Here is a 13,790-nt window from a genome sequence, read left to right as displayed (position 1 = left end):
ATGTAGCCAGACTGACATCTTGTGGCTTACGCAGAACATTTAAACATGCACTTGGGGGGAACTGTAAATTGTTATGGCATGGTAAGTTACACCCTTTTTTTCAGCAGAACAGTATGTGGCTCCCCCAGTGTATTAGTGGTTGCAATCATGAAGTTTATATATAAACTCTCATTTCGGTTTCTGCTTTTGCAGGTACTTGTTAGCCTTGTCTCCGTGTGTAAGTCTCAACCTAATGGCAGAGCTGCATTTAAAGCCAGTCACTCAAAAAAGTATTTAAGAGTATAAATTGTTAAATTGGCTCAGCAGTCAAGAAATTTTACATGTTACTAGTAAATGTGTGTCCTTGTTACTTTTCTTCACCTTTATTGTCAAGGTAAGTTTATGAAACATAAAAATGATCCTTTTTGATTAACTGACAGACACCTTTATATCAGTATGTAGTGACCAACAGTAACTGCTTATGGAAGAATATGAATATAGTCTGGCCAAATAAAATTGAAAGATCCAACTAATCTTCATTCCTCCAGTCTTAATGAGACACCATCCTCACACCAGTTTTAATCCACCCTGACTGCCAATAACATAAGATCTTTTCCCTTTTTCAGTCTATAAGGCAAAGAGAGTGGGGAGATGAAGGATGATGTTGGAGCAAGGGCAAAGAAGGATTGCTGTGGATCTGTGTGAGAAAGGTGTGAGAAGAGCATCCAGGGACAGTCAAAGGGTACGTCCACACTGTGCCATGGTAGCTGGCACAGAGCTTCAAGCTACTGGCAGCCAAGTCAGCAGTGCATGAAGCCTCCTAACCCTGCTGATTTCGGGGCTGGGGAACCTAGGCACAGTGCCAAGCTTGCCCAGCTGCTCAGCTCTGGGCTTGGAGCTATGTCCTCTCCAGCCAGCCACCCAATTCCAGGGCACCTCAAGACAGGCTCTGTGATCTTTGCACCATGCTCCACTTCATGGTGTAAGTTTACTCCAAGTCATCATTAGAGGTCAAGCCCAAGCAGACCTCTTCTAAGGGAAGGGGCAAGGAAGAGTTAGGAGATGGGTTTAAATAAAACAGGGTGAAAATGGAAAGCAAGGATGACAAAACCTGGCAGGAGAAAAGCCAGCTACCTTCTCCTCCCTGGTTTTCTTGGTTCCACTTTGCAAAGCTCTGCACTGACACTCAACGCTGAATGCTCCCTGTATCTGCAGTGTGAATCTTACAAGAACCAGAGAAAAACTGGTCCTCCTTGTTACAAATAGTCCACAGTTGCTTATACCATAAACACCGTGTACTTTAGGAAAGGCTCCTCCAGAGAACACTTCAAAGCAAAAGCATACCTACAGCTGTGAAGTATCCAGAGTCATCATCTCCTGCGCTCTCTCCACAGACAATGCAGAAGTAGCTGAGAAAGCCCTGTCTCCTAACCCAGGACACTTGGGTGGCTGCCCTGAACTAAGGGGCAAATACTCCAACAGCATTTGCGAGACCTTGCAAGCTTGACCTCCTGGGCAAGTACATCCACTGTACAAGTGTAGGCATCCCCTGCACCCAGGAGCTGAAAGTGAGGTGTGGGTGCAGTTCCCTGATGACAAGGGACACAAGCAAAATGCTCTGCCCATAAAAGCTGGATTTTTTTTTTCCTCTTTACTTTTAATGTGAGAGAATAGAAAGGGAGGAATTCATGTCACCATGCTAAGAGAGGTATTTCTGAGTGCAGAATGGAGCCACATGCCCAAGTAGATCAAATGACTTCAGCTGAAGCCGGAGAAGCAGCAGCCTGAGCTGGCCTGCAGCAATAAACTCAGCCCAGCCTCTCCCACACAGCTCCACTCATGTACCTCAAACACAGCCTGGATGCAATGTCCTTGCTGTCCCAGCTGGGATCTGCTTTTCATCAACAGCTGACATTCACACCAAATTGTAGAGTTTAATATTTATCCCTAAACACATAAAGCCTGCTAATAAAAACGGACTGGGTACTATTTAGTTACAGTTACTAAGGCACCAATAGGCAAGAGTGGGAGTTCACATCTCCGAGCCTCAGGCTGTTCCCATCCTCCCTGACATGCTGCTCCCAAGCAGTTTCTCGGCTGCTTTGCACTTTAAACAAACACTGCCTCTAAAATGCCCAAAGTCCTCTCATAGGAAGGGCCAAGGGTGGGAAAGATGCTCCCTCGACATTTTCCCTTCTTTTTCCCACAAGGTTATCCCATCTTCTGGCCCTAAAAAAGGGCACATATTTAAAAGCAGGGTATTTAAAAGCAGCAGTGGAAAGCTGTGGGGGCGAGGGGGTGCTGCGTCTGCATGAACTCTCCCAGCTCTGCCCTTCCATTTCCACCACACCTGAGACCCTGCCTGTCAGGCACTTGCTCCCTCACTGCCTTTAAAACCACGTATAATAGAGGGAAGAAGACTAGCTCGTTTTATTTCTTATTTCTCATTTGTCTTGTTAATAGGCCCTTAAAATACAAGCATTATCTAAAGACCGAGAGATTGGCCTGTCGCTGTTGCTATGCAGTGGGCAGCGTTTGCAACACAGACACCCGCACAGATGGGAAAAGCTCGGTCTTCCAGTCTAAGTCAACATATTTCATGGCTGGTAACAACCACAGAAAATAATTATGAACACTGACAATGTAATTAATAACTAATTTCAGGACCATTTGGTTCCAATAACGGTGGCTGGCACACAGGTATGTGCTTACACAAACCCTCCCTGCTGGCCTTTGCAGCTCACCATACCCAGAGGTATCAAATGATTGCCGACAGCATCAGCTCATCATTAACTATGGCTGCAAGAAATTCTTGAGACATTAACCAAGCTTCGGGCTGTACGTATCCTGTGTATCGAGATCCCTAAACTTCTTTAAAACTAGAGCAGCCACCCCAGCCACAGCTGTCACACCGGCACTGCTGAAGCCGAGACCAGGTCACACACATGACGCTTCTTCATACTAGGGCTCGAAGCTGTGTAGGTCAGTTTTAAATAAGATAAATACTCTTGAAGTATTACTGTGCTGGGAAGTATGGATGCAAGCACAGCAAAGTTTTCAGGGTGAGGCAATAACTTTTATTAGACTAACTGATAAACCTCGTATAAACAGGCAAGCTACAAGGCACCCTAGCCAAGGCCCTTCTGAGCCAAAAGGGGCTCATGTATCCCAAAGCCCAGTTTTTGCCACACGGATGAATTAGCCCAGTGGAGGACCATACTTCTCCCTAGAAACCTTCCCTCACTTGGGGAGACCGTCACAACACCACAAGTACTGCTAGTGGCACCAACACAACTCAAGACCTCCCCCAGATCTGGAAAACCCGACAAGACGGCAGACACACAAGCTGTGTTTCAGAAGGATGACTACAAAAAGGCATCAGCCTGTCTTCCTCTTGTGGTGTTTTCAGTTACTGTAACAGGGAATCGGACCTCTCACCACAGGCACCATCTTGCCTAACTAGGCCAGTTTGTGGTAAAGCTTTGTCTTCTTCAGCTCCCTTGGTAAACATTACAGCACCATGTGGTAGAGATCATAATTTTTAACTGTCCAAACCCATACTATAATTGTCCGCAAAAAGACAATGCTGTTGAGAACTGGCCTCATCAGCAAAGTCAATGCCTGTACCTTCTCCAGGAGGCAAAATAGTCCAAGGAAGAGGATGAAGCCTGGTGAATCTGAACTTGGCACACGCTGACTCTCAGGGCTTCATGGAGATGTTTAAATAGGCTTTGCAGGCTCTGAGAAGTAAGCTCATGGCTGCTGCGTTTAATACTTGTCATGTCTCATTATTGTACAGTATTACACTATTGCATAAGTGAATTATATGCTTCCTTTGAGATACCACAAGCTGAACCAGTCAGCCTAAGGGACGGCATACTGGATTTTTGGTCAATGAATCATCTGACAGGTGAGGCTATCCTCTTTCTTCTGCTATAAATGTGTACAGACTTTGCCACACATGGACTTGAAGAACCTAATCTCACACTGGCTCTAGACAAGTGAAGAGGCAAAATGAGGATCTTAAGCTTCCTACAGCATCAAAATACTACATGTTCTTGGGGAGATCCACCAGCAGTCAGCATCACCCCCCGTGCAGCTGAAGGAAATCCTTTCAGGGCTGTATCCTTTACAAGCAAAGCTCCAGGGGTCTGACCCAGCCTCCTCTATGCTCCCCAGGTAAGTGGCATTGGTATTTATTGGAGTAGGTTTTCAGCAGCATACACATGGAGTTAATTACGCAGCCCACATTGCCGTTAATGACAGCCAAGTACCTAATCCTTCACATGCAGCACACCGAATACGTTACCCCATGAAACTGCAGCTTCACAGTTATTGTACTTCAATTTATGTAGTTTTCCTTATGCTGTGCTGAATGGATTTTCATTCTGTGTCCAGAAGCATTCCAGTCCCTCCAGTAGCAAACAATAAATGAATCTTAGGAGGCTCTGGTGTACTTAGGAGGCTCTGGTGAAGCTATCAAAAGAGGCAATTTATTTCTGAACTTGGCACTAGGCACAGCGTGCCTTGTAAATGTCAATTTGTGTATGTGTGAGCATCTGACACTACTCAGCAGCACAGGGCTGGGGCCAAGAATTTGACTGATTCTGGCTGATTTGCAAGCCTAAAAATATTCTCTTTTATCAATATCCATTTTTTGTGCTTATTTGCATGCTAAGAAAATTCTAAGCAGGCCGTGGTTTCATGGATCAACCCACAACAGCTCTGTGGAGATCAAGTACGTGATGACCCACCACAAACTGTGTGATGACACAGTTAGAACCATTGCATAAGAAGTGGCCCATATATAGGCATATTTGATTTTCACTGTTTGCCTGTTCTAATCCTGCAGGAATCAGAGACATTTTAATCTCTTTTATTGTTTTGTATTCATTTACATGCAGTGCCCAAAGGCCTCTGGCAAGCAGAGAGAAGGCTATATAAGTCAAATGCATTGTTATTACTACTGTAGTTCCTATCACGGGCCCAATTCTCTTCCCATTGACGTCAATGGCAAATCTTCCAATAATTTCAGTGACTGCTAGATTAAGCCAAAAATCTATGATCACACCCTGTTATGTTTTATACCAACGGTACTGCAGGCTCCAGCTGAAAATTTTAGCATTTATTACAGTATGGGAAACACAGGGGGCTCTAAAAGAAGTTTTGACAATAAATGAGTGTATTTATGTGGCAAGCTGCTCTGTCTGTCGTTGGAACTTGACAAAGGTGGGTGCCAAAATCTTCAGAAATACCAAGAAAAATGCAAATTTCTAACTTTTCTTAGAACAACTCATGACAGTTATGTGGGTTTATATGGCAGCTTTGAACATCAAGAATTAGCCTGATAATACTGCACCATGATAAAGCAGTAGAATACTGAAATGACACCATAGGTTTACAACTTGGGTGTGCTGTGTTTTCCATTCCATCAGTCCTCTGCATTTGGTGACTCTCAGCACTGCTCTATCACCTTCAGTTTCATACACTAGACTCCTTCATTTCTCCCTTTAGTGTTCATTTTCCCTCCTTTCCCTAGTCTTACCACCCTTTTCCCTTCATTTTCGCACTCTCATCTGCTCACTGCTTTCCTTCTGTGTTTGCTGCCTCTCAAAGGCATCTCTCTGTGTGTTATGAAGCCACTCACAGCCACCCAGATCTTCACACCTGCAAAGCTTTTTCTCTCTATTGCCAACTTTTGTCCTTTTTCAAGATCAAAAACACATACTGCTTCCAACTCCTACTTTCAGGACTGCTCCCCTTCCCTCCAAATTCTTGAGTCAGCTTTTTTTCCTCTTCCTTAGCACTTTGACGTGTCACTCCAAAATTCATTGGTTTTCACAATCACCTTTTCCAACATGAAAGTCCAATCTGCCTTGTCTGATGGACTCTGCAGGCCATAGCCCTGCACTGACACCATTGATCTCTCTTGAAATCCAAAGAATAGGTCAAAACAAGATAGGTGGAAACCCAGCTAAAAGCTCAAAATATGACAGTTAATTAACGGCTCAAAATTGCACCAACAGCCAGTCACAAATGGCATTCCTCAGTGGCTGATATGGGGTCCAATACTATTCAACACATTTTTCAGTGATCTGGATAATGGGACTGAATGCCCACACCAAGTTTGTGGATGATGCCAAACCAGGAAAGGAGATATGCTGGAAGGAGATGAGCCACCACACAGAGAGACCTCAACAGGCTGGAAGACTGAGCCAACAAGATCGCTGTTTAATATGAGGTTAAAAGAATAAACGTTTGAGTTTAATGAAGACAAATGTAAAGTCCTGCAGCTGGGATGGAATAATCCCAAGAAGCAGTACAGGCTGGGGACTGCCTGGCTGGGGAGCAGCTCTGCTGAAAACGCCCAGGGGGTCTGGGCAGACAGCAAGCTGAGCACGGGCCAGCAGCCTGACCTGGCAGCAAGGACAGCAGACTGCATCCTGGGCTGCATCAGCAACAGCACAGCCAGCACACCAAGAGATGTGATTATTCCTCTGTATTTGGCACTTGTCAGACCACACCTGGACTACCCATCCAGTTTTGCTTTTTCTCTGCTCAAGAGGGACATAGAAAAATCAGAGGCAGCCTGGTGGATGAAAATGACCAGTGATTAGAGCGCTGCAGAACTTGACGCAGAAGGACAGGTTGAAGAAGTTGTTTTTCAGCCAAAAGAAGGCCCACAGGGAATCTAACCACAGTCTTCTAACACACAAAAGGTAGTTCTAGAGAGGTAGACAGAGGTACAGAGAAGTATTGTCTTCACAGGGATGCACAGCAACAGGACAAGAGGCAACAGGCACAAATCACTACAGGAGAAATGCCATCCAAATATAAGGGAAAAAAATATTCACTCTGAGAACAATTTAGCATTAGAAATGGCTGCTCAGAGAAGTGTTGGAACCTCCTTCATAGGAATACTGCAGATTTGGCTTGACAGGGCCCTGCCTGGATAACCAAACCTAAGGCCCCACTTTCAAGAGAGGGACAGACGATGTCAAGCGGTCCCTTTCAGTCTCAGTGTGTCTGTGATTCTGTAACTGTGGGGGAAGAGGCACATGTCAAATTCTGGATGTCTCGTCTCAAGAGGCTTAGAAGCATTAAGAACAAGGCAGGCAGGTGATGAGATAGATACAGGACAGATTCAGTAGACGAAAGTAGATGAAAGCAGATGAGAAAGTACACGTGAAGGGCAATGATCTCTGCAGGCTCTCCTCCCTGATGAAATCAGAGCTGAACTCTGAAAGGAATGGATGAAAAATGGGTGAACTGTTTTTCACCTTAGCACAGTAACCAGGAAATTCAGCCATGGAGCAAGACACTGCAAGGGTAGATGTTGCACAAGTGATGGTTCCTACCTGAAAGAATTTGTCCACATATAACACAGTATAAGCCAGGGGGTAAAGGAGACTTACAGACTGTCTGGAGAATGCTAAAGACTAATATAGTACTAGTCAACATGACAGCACTGGTTGGGAACCAGTTCCTGGAAATGGCAGCTAAACAGTTGAGGGCTGGGATGTGAAGCCTTCAGCCAGTAGCATGTACCACTGGATGCAAACTGAAGCCATCACACTCTTAGGAAGCTGTTGAGCTAAGCTGCCAACAGCATTTCAGCTCTCACTGTGCTGCTGAAAACTTTCTGGAGCTTGTGGTGATGAAGGCCTGAAGCTTCATCTCTGGTGGCCCTAAGACATCCCTACCACCTTACGGACACCAGAGTCTTCTTGTGGATAGGATAATACATGGCTGTGGGTTACTCTGGCCATTTACTGGGATTTCTAGAGCAGCAAGGGGAAGGGGGGGGTGGTGTCCTATCTGAGAAATGTACACAGGCAATCAAATTGCAAGAAATGTTATTCTTTAGGCATTATTTGGTACACTTTTATTGATGGAGTTATGTCTGATTCATGCTCTCTTTTTTTTTTTTTTTGGTCTTTTCATTCCTGAAAGCTCTGAGATCTGTCCAAGCATCAGCAGAAAAGTCTTCCAGCTGCAACACACGAAAAAGGGAGATTGCATTAACGTTGCACAGTGATACCTCAGCACACGCCACAGGCTCAACGCTGTTCTTTCCTCCTCACTACAGTCCTTCAAGGGATAATTTCAACAAGTAAACTAAGCCTACAAATACATTGGTGGTATCAAGAGATTTCAGACTGCTGATCAACACAGGGAGTGCAAAGTGTAGGGGACAGTCAACAAGGTGTGGGCACATTCCATACCCCATTTTCCTGAACAGAGTTTTACTTGTGCTGCTAAAGAGAACTGATGTCTCTCAAAGAGGAGATGCAGGACCCGCCTTCACATGTGCTAAAGAACTTCTGCAAGTGTTGGCACCATTAGTGCAAGTCAGTGTTAAGTCCAAGCAGATTGCTCTTGTCTGTCTCATTGCTTTGACACGGGTCGTCTGAAATCATCATGTGACATCCACCAACACTGAACATCACAAACTGATCGCCCTGAGGTATTTCCAAAAGCCTGAGGTTTCAGGAAACACAAGACACCGTGCAATGTCCCTTGCTTGTAAGTGAACCACCAAGCATAACTTACTGCACACATGGCCTCAGAATAATCTGTGGGCTGTGTGAAGCAAAATCCTGCGCTTTAAGAAAAATCCTTACTTTACCTTGCAATACCCACATAGACCAACCTGCTGGCTGGAAGAAAACATTTTCAGGACATTCAACTTCGTAAAACTGTTATAATGAATTCTGAGGTTTGTGCATGATCTGAATCATGCTTTTAACAGCTCCTTCTGAAAAACTCAACAGAATAAAGATTATTTGCCATAATATAGGCATATAAGAAGATCAGCAAGCCTAGTTACTGCAATCCATTTAAAACGTTTACTCCAAATACTGCTTTTGTTTGTTTTCATAACATTTCTGAGAAACAGGGAAGTGAATCACAAAGCATTTAAGCGACTTGCTTAAGTGAAATTATGGAAAAGAGAGACTTGAACCCTCTTGAGTCCTATGTTACCCATCCTATGGACCACCTTACCTTAGCCTCTAAATTATACATGATGCTAACTCTAGCCCATAGCAAGAGTCAGTCCTTACTCTGGAAAGCAGATCTGTAAAATTAATGTCTTTCTATGGATATTAAGAGTCATAATACTTTTCCTTCTTCCTGAAGTAGATATTTATTCTTTTTTCCACCCCTTCTAAGTACTGCAAAGCCATGTCCATTAAGAAAGAACAAGTAAGACTCTGCTCTGCATCATGTATTGATATCTTTTACTGTTCTGCATCATGAACTAATTGTTTTCTGTTCTGCATCATGTATCAATATGTTTCAAATCTAACGCCATAATCCTGTCTCTCCAAACAGCCTCTGGAAGACAGGGAATGAAACAGATTAACTGAAAACAGAATCTGAAGAACGTGTGCTTGCATAAATACAACGCAAGACACGGTTTGGCTGGTAGAAAGTTATGGTGACAAGAAGTCAAGGAGAATGCAGCTTGGATTTCAAGATGATCAGAAGCCTGCAGAGCTGGCAAGTGGACAAATATGTCTTGTAAACTCAACAAAATTCCATAAAAGCTGCTATTACATAGACATGAAACTATATCACACCATATTTTCTGTACTGTTGTTCAGAGTATGACTTCAGTAGTGTAGAAGGCCTTTCAACATGTATTTTGTACTCCTTTATTTCTGGTAAAGAAACAGAGAAAGGAGGAAGAAAAATTCTGATTGCACACGTAAATTTGTCCTTTCAGTGCTAGGGGATAAAGTCACACTTTCACAGCTGCAGGTTTTGGGCCAGAAGATTTTTTTTCTGCATGGCTGAGCTTTTAGAACAGCAGCACATCTGAAACCGAGTGCAGATGGATAGTAAGAGTGGGCAGAGGTAGCAACTGCATTTAAATGGTTTATGTGCTGTCTTCCTACTGGCATAACAGCAGACCCATGAGAAAGTCATAAAAATAAACCAGAATGTTTAAGAAAGTTATAAAAATAATAGAAGAAAGCACAAGCATTATCCCCAACTCCATATTGACCCTGAGGGCAGCTTCTCCATTAGGGACACTTCTGTTTTATGTCAGTGAGGGCAGGGGAGGGATGGAAGAAATAAACATTTATTCACATTAACATACAAAGTATGCTGATGATGTTTATAACCTTTTTTCTTTATACTCAATGGTAGGAAGTGGTAGGAAACCAGAATACACACTCTTCAGCTTACGGTAACTGCAAGCAGAATATAGATTGCCATCAACATGAAGTTAGGGGCTTGGCCACAGGGTCTTATGGCAGATGCTTAGACCAAGAGACATTTTGAATACTTCACAAACATTCTCGGAGACATGGACTTCCCAGCTCTCATCCCAAGAGTAAAGACTTTCTGTTTTCACAAGCTAATAAAATCATGGTATTTTTTTATAAAGATAGTACAGCAATATGGTACATTATGTGGTGGCTTTCTTCTGCGAGTAACCACAAATTGCTACACACTGCAAGTAACCACAAATTGTAAGTACTGCTGCAAGTACTTACAGTACCAGTAGTTCCTTAGACTAAAGAACCCTGAAATATCAGGGCATATAGGCTCAAAAGTTATCTATCTTTTGAGAGGAAGGAGAAGTAATCACTGGACTCAGACTATAGACACTTAATGTTTTCTCATACTTTAATCAAAGCCCAATTAGTCACAAGACAAATTTAAACAGACTTCAGCAATAAAATGGTTGTCTCAGGCTTGTCTTACGCAACCAAAGGGCAAAAGAATAATGTTTTTTTTAATGGAAAACATTTTTGAGTTAACATTTACAAAGTTAACTGCCAAATCACACCCTTTGCAAAAGAAAAACATTTTAATTGGCTTTCAAATTTTTCCTGATGAGGATGATTTGTTATCTTTTCCATCCATGCAACTAAAAGCATCCTCTGACTGAGAGGAGTTCTTCAGGTACTATGTTAGCGCTGTTGTCATTATTCTCAGTGTAGTATCTGGACGATTGCGGTAGCTCTATAAAATGTTTTCCTGATGGCACACAAATCTTGTCAGCCAATGTACTTAATTCCGCTCTTAGCTGGTGTGCTCTAAAGATAAATAACTAGCAAATTATACATGTGACTTCATTTAATAGTCTTGGTAAACTATTTATTATGTCTGTGGCTATATGCTGCTCTTGCTTTGTCTCCCACCCTTCACTTTGCACAATTTAGTGATTAATGGTTAAAAAAGACAAAACCTCCACCAGTTTGAACAAACAGTTCTGGGGACTTGATACAGCAGGGCACGATTCCAAATTTGAGGAGGCGCCAGTAAACTAATGAAGAATGTTACTGATCTGCTCTAGCCATGTGAAATCGGGATCTCATCTTGTGCAAACTACTCAGGGTCAAACACAGTCAACATTCAGCTTACGAGTCCTCAGGATGCTCCTGAGTGTTGATGATTCACCAAGTCTGACCCAGTCTCTCAGCTTGCTCCTAGGAAGCACCACTCCAGTAAGTGGGATACTGAAGTCACAGGTTTTTGAGTCCTTAAGACCAGTAAAAATTCTTGGTCTTTTTTTTTTTTTTTTTTGTGAGACAAGCTCTGTTAGCATCTGCTGGGCTGAACAAATTCCAGCTTGGAATAATTTATGCCCACTTAAATGACCTATAAAAAATTAAGTATATATGGTTTTATTCTTTGCTTCCAGCACTGGGGCTGGATGCAGGAGCTCCAGACAGCTGAGAGGCACAGAGACAGACCTACCAACACAGCTACTAAACACAGTGTTTTTTGAATGAAAGCAAGACATCTCTCCTGCAGACTAGGTAGGGACAACCAAGTCTTAGTGGGTTTGCAAAGGTTAGGGATGCCAATTTCTGCAGCCAAACAGTACATCCACAAATGACAGTCAACTGGGACTCTACCATCTGGAAAAGAGATGTCTGAAAGTGAATATGATAGAGGTCTGCAAAACCATGGTATGATGTGGAGGGGTTGCCTCCTTTTCCAGTATAAGAACTATAGGGCATTAAATGAACCTCACAAGATCCAAGTTCTGAGCAAACCAATGGATATGTTTTATCACACTCCACTCTAGATCTGTTTCCCGCAGGATGCAGGTGCTGTGGATGCTAAAATTTTACATGAATCAATGCGCAGCTACAGCAAATGCACAAGTTAAGGGTTTTCTTAATTATCTAGAAACCTAATCCAATTCAGAAAGCTGGAGGCTGGGAAAAGAGTAAGTAGAAGTACCATGTATGTGAGCTCTATTCCCATACTCATCTCCAGTCTTAGGCTCTGTCAGAGGCAGTAAAACTGAGAAATCTTCATCTTTGGCTTGACAGCATTGCTACTGCCATGACTACCGCTTCTCTTCTAGAAAAATAAAACACCCTTCTGCAGCTTATGGTGCAAACCAGCTCTGTTGGGTTGCAGCATCTGGCACAGGTGAGCACAGAGTTCAAATTCCTTTCTGCTGCCCTACTACGGTGACTGGAATTTAATAAAACTCCACAAAATCAGAAGCAGATAGTGAGGAATAGTACTAAAATGTTTAATATTATTATTCACAATGAATCATCAGACACCTGTAAGAGACATTTTCACAAGAACAATGTGACACATTTCAACCACCTGCTGATCCCCACATGTAGTGTCTTCTGGTTTTTATTAGATAGGACACTCTGACAAGTTTTCTCACCCATTTGGTAGCAAATTTAACTGAATAACTAAACAATTATGCTTCCATTTATTTGCAGCTTGAGGCCTTCAGCAAGACCTGCCACATCACTCTTTACACATCATCAGTAGGTCAGTGAAGGCGCGTTTTCCAAGCGCAGTGCTGGGCACCTCTGTTTTGTGACAGCTGCTATCTGCAGCTGCCAAGGGAGTATTCAGAATGGTAGCGTTTGCCTAAAAATGTGCAGTTTGAATGAAATGGAAAAGGGGCTGTGAAAAGATATTTAAAATTAACATTGGCAATGGTGTCTGGAAAGAGTAATCAAAATTTATAGATGTCTTTTATTTAATATGAAACTGAAACCTCACCAAATCAAAATCATCATCAGAAGTTATTTTTTAAAGAAAAGATACTGTGGTAAGCGTAATTTACTAGGGCCCCAGTTCAGTAAAAAACGGTTTTGCATGTGGGTAGTATGTGTTTGCTGAACTCAATCCTCGGTACAACACAAAGAAAAGCTACTGAGTCGGGATGGGCAATAAGCTCTCTCTTCAGCAGGAGTCATTGTAATAAACTGCAGGCAAAGTCTAAGGCACTATGATCTCTGTAGGATACCATCAAATGGTTTTTATTCAGTCTATGTCAGATGAACATTTCATTTGCAAAAATAAAGACTCTTCCTTTGTACACATAAGACAAATACTGAACTGCTTTGCAGTCTTTCATGCACTGTGAATGAGATGTGGACCAGAATACTTGTAGAACTGAATCGTAATTCAGAGGCATTGAGGCTGGCCAGAAAATCTTATCACTGGCACTTCCTAAATCGGGAGCTTAATTTTGCAACTTCATGTCTTAGGATTTTTAAAAATTAACAGGAAACACTTCAGGGAGTTTATTTAATTGATTTGGACTTTTTGTCTTTTTCTTAAGAAATATGACATGTAAGCTGCTTTCTTGTATCTCTACACAAATTCCTGCCTGTGCAGCTACTGCTGAAGTCTAGACCCACCTAGATATACCCTGGTTTCAAATTCGTTGCTTCACTGATCAACCATGAAACCATCCATGCCTCTTTGCACCGAACCTTGCATTATGGCACTGGGCCTGGGGAGCTCCAGCACCCTCACAGGGCAACTACACAATTTCTGGCATCTCTGGTGCATGTTCAGTA

The 13,790-nt window shown here is 42.7% G+C and overlaps 1 long non-coding RNA gene across 1 annotated transcript; it reads left to right on the top strand.

Annotated features, from left to right (window-relative positions):
* Window positions 1-3,858: 3,858 nt before the first annotated feature.
* On the top strand, window positions 3,859-10,983 carry LOC121083573. The gene is made up of 3 exons (XR_005826415.1): window positions 3,859-4,158; window positions 7,933-8,505; window positions 9,316-10,983. It is a non-coding gene; the product is annotated as an uncharacterized LOC121083573 (long non-coding RNA).
* The last annotated feature ends 2,807 nt before the right edge of the window (window positions 10,984-13,790 follow it).

The sequence above is a fragment of the Falco naumanni genome, chromosome 2, assembly GCF_017639655.2.
Source record: "Falco naumanni isolate bFalNau1 chromosome 2, bFalNau1.pat, whole genome shotgun sequence".
NCBI classification, from domain to species: Eukaryota; Metazoa; Chordata; class Aves; order Falconiformes; family Falconidae; genus Falco; species Falco naumanni.
The sequence above is the reverse complement of the archived record's forward strand: the minus strand, read 5'-3'. Positions and strand labels throughout refer to the sequence as shown.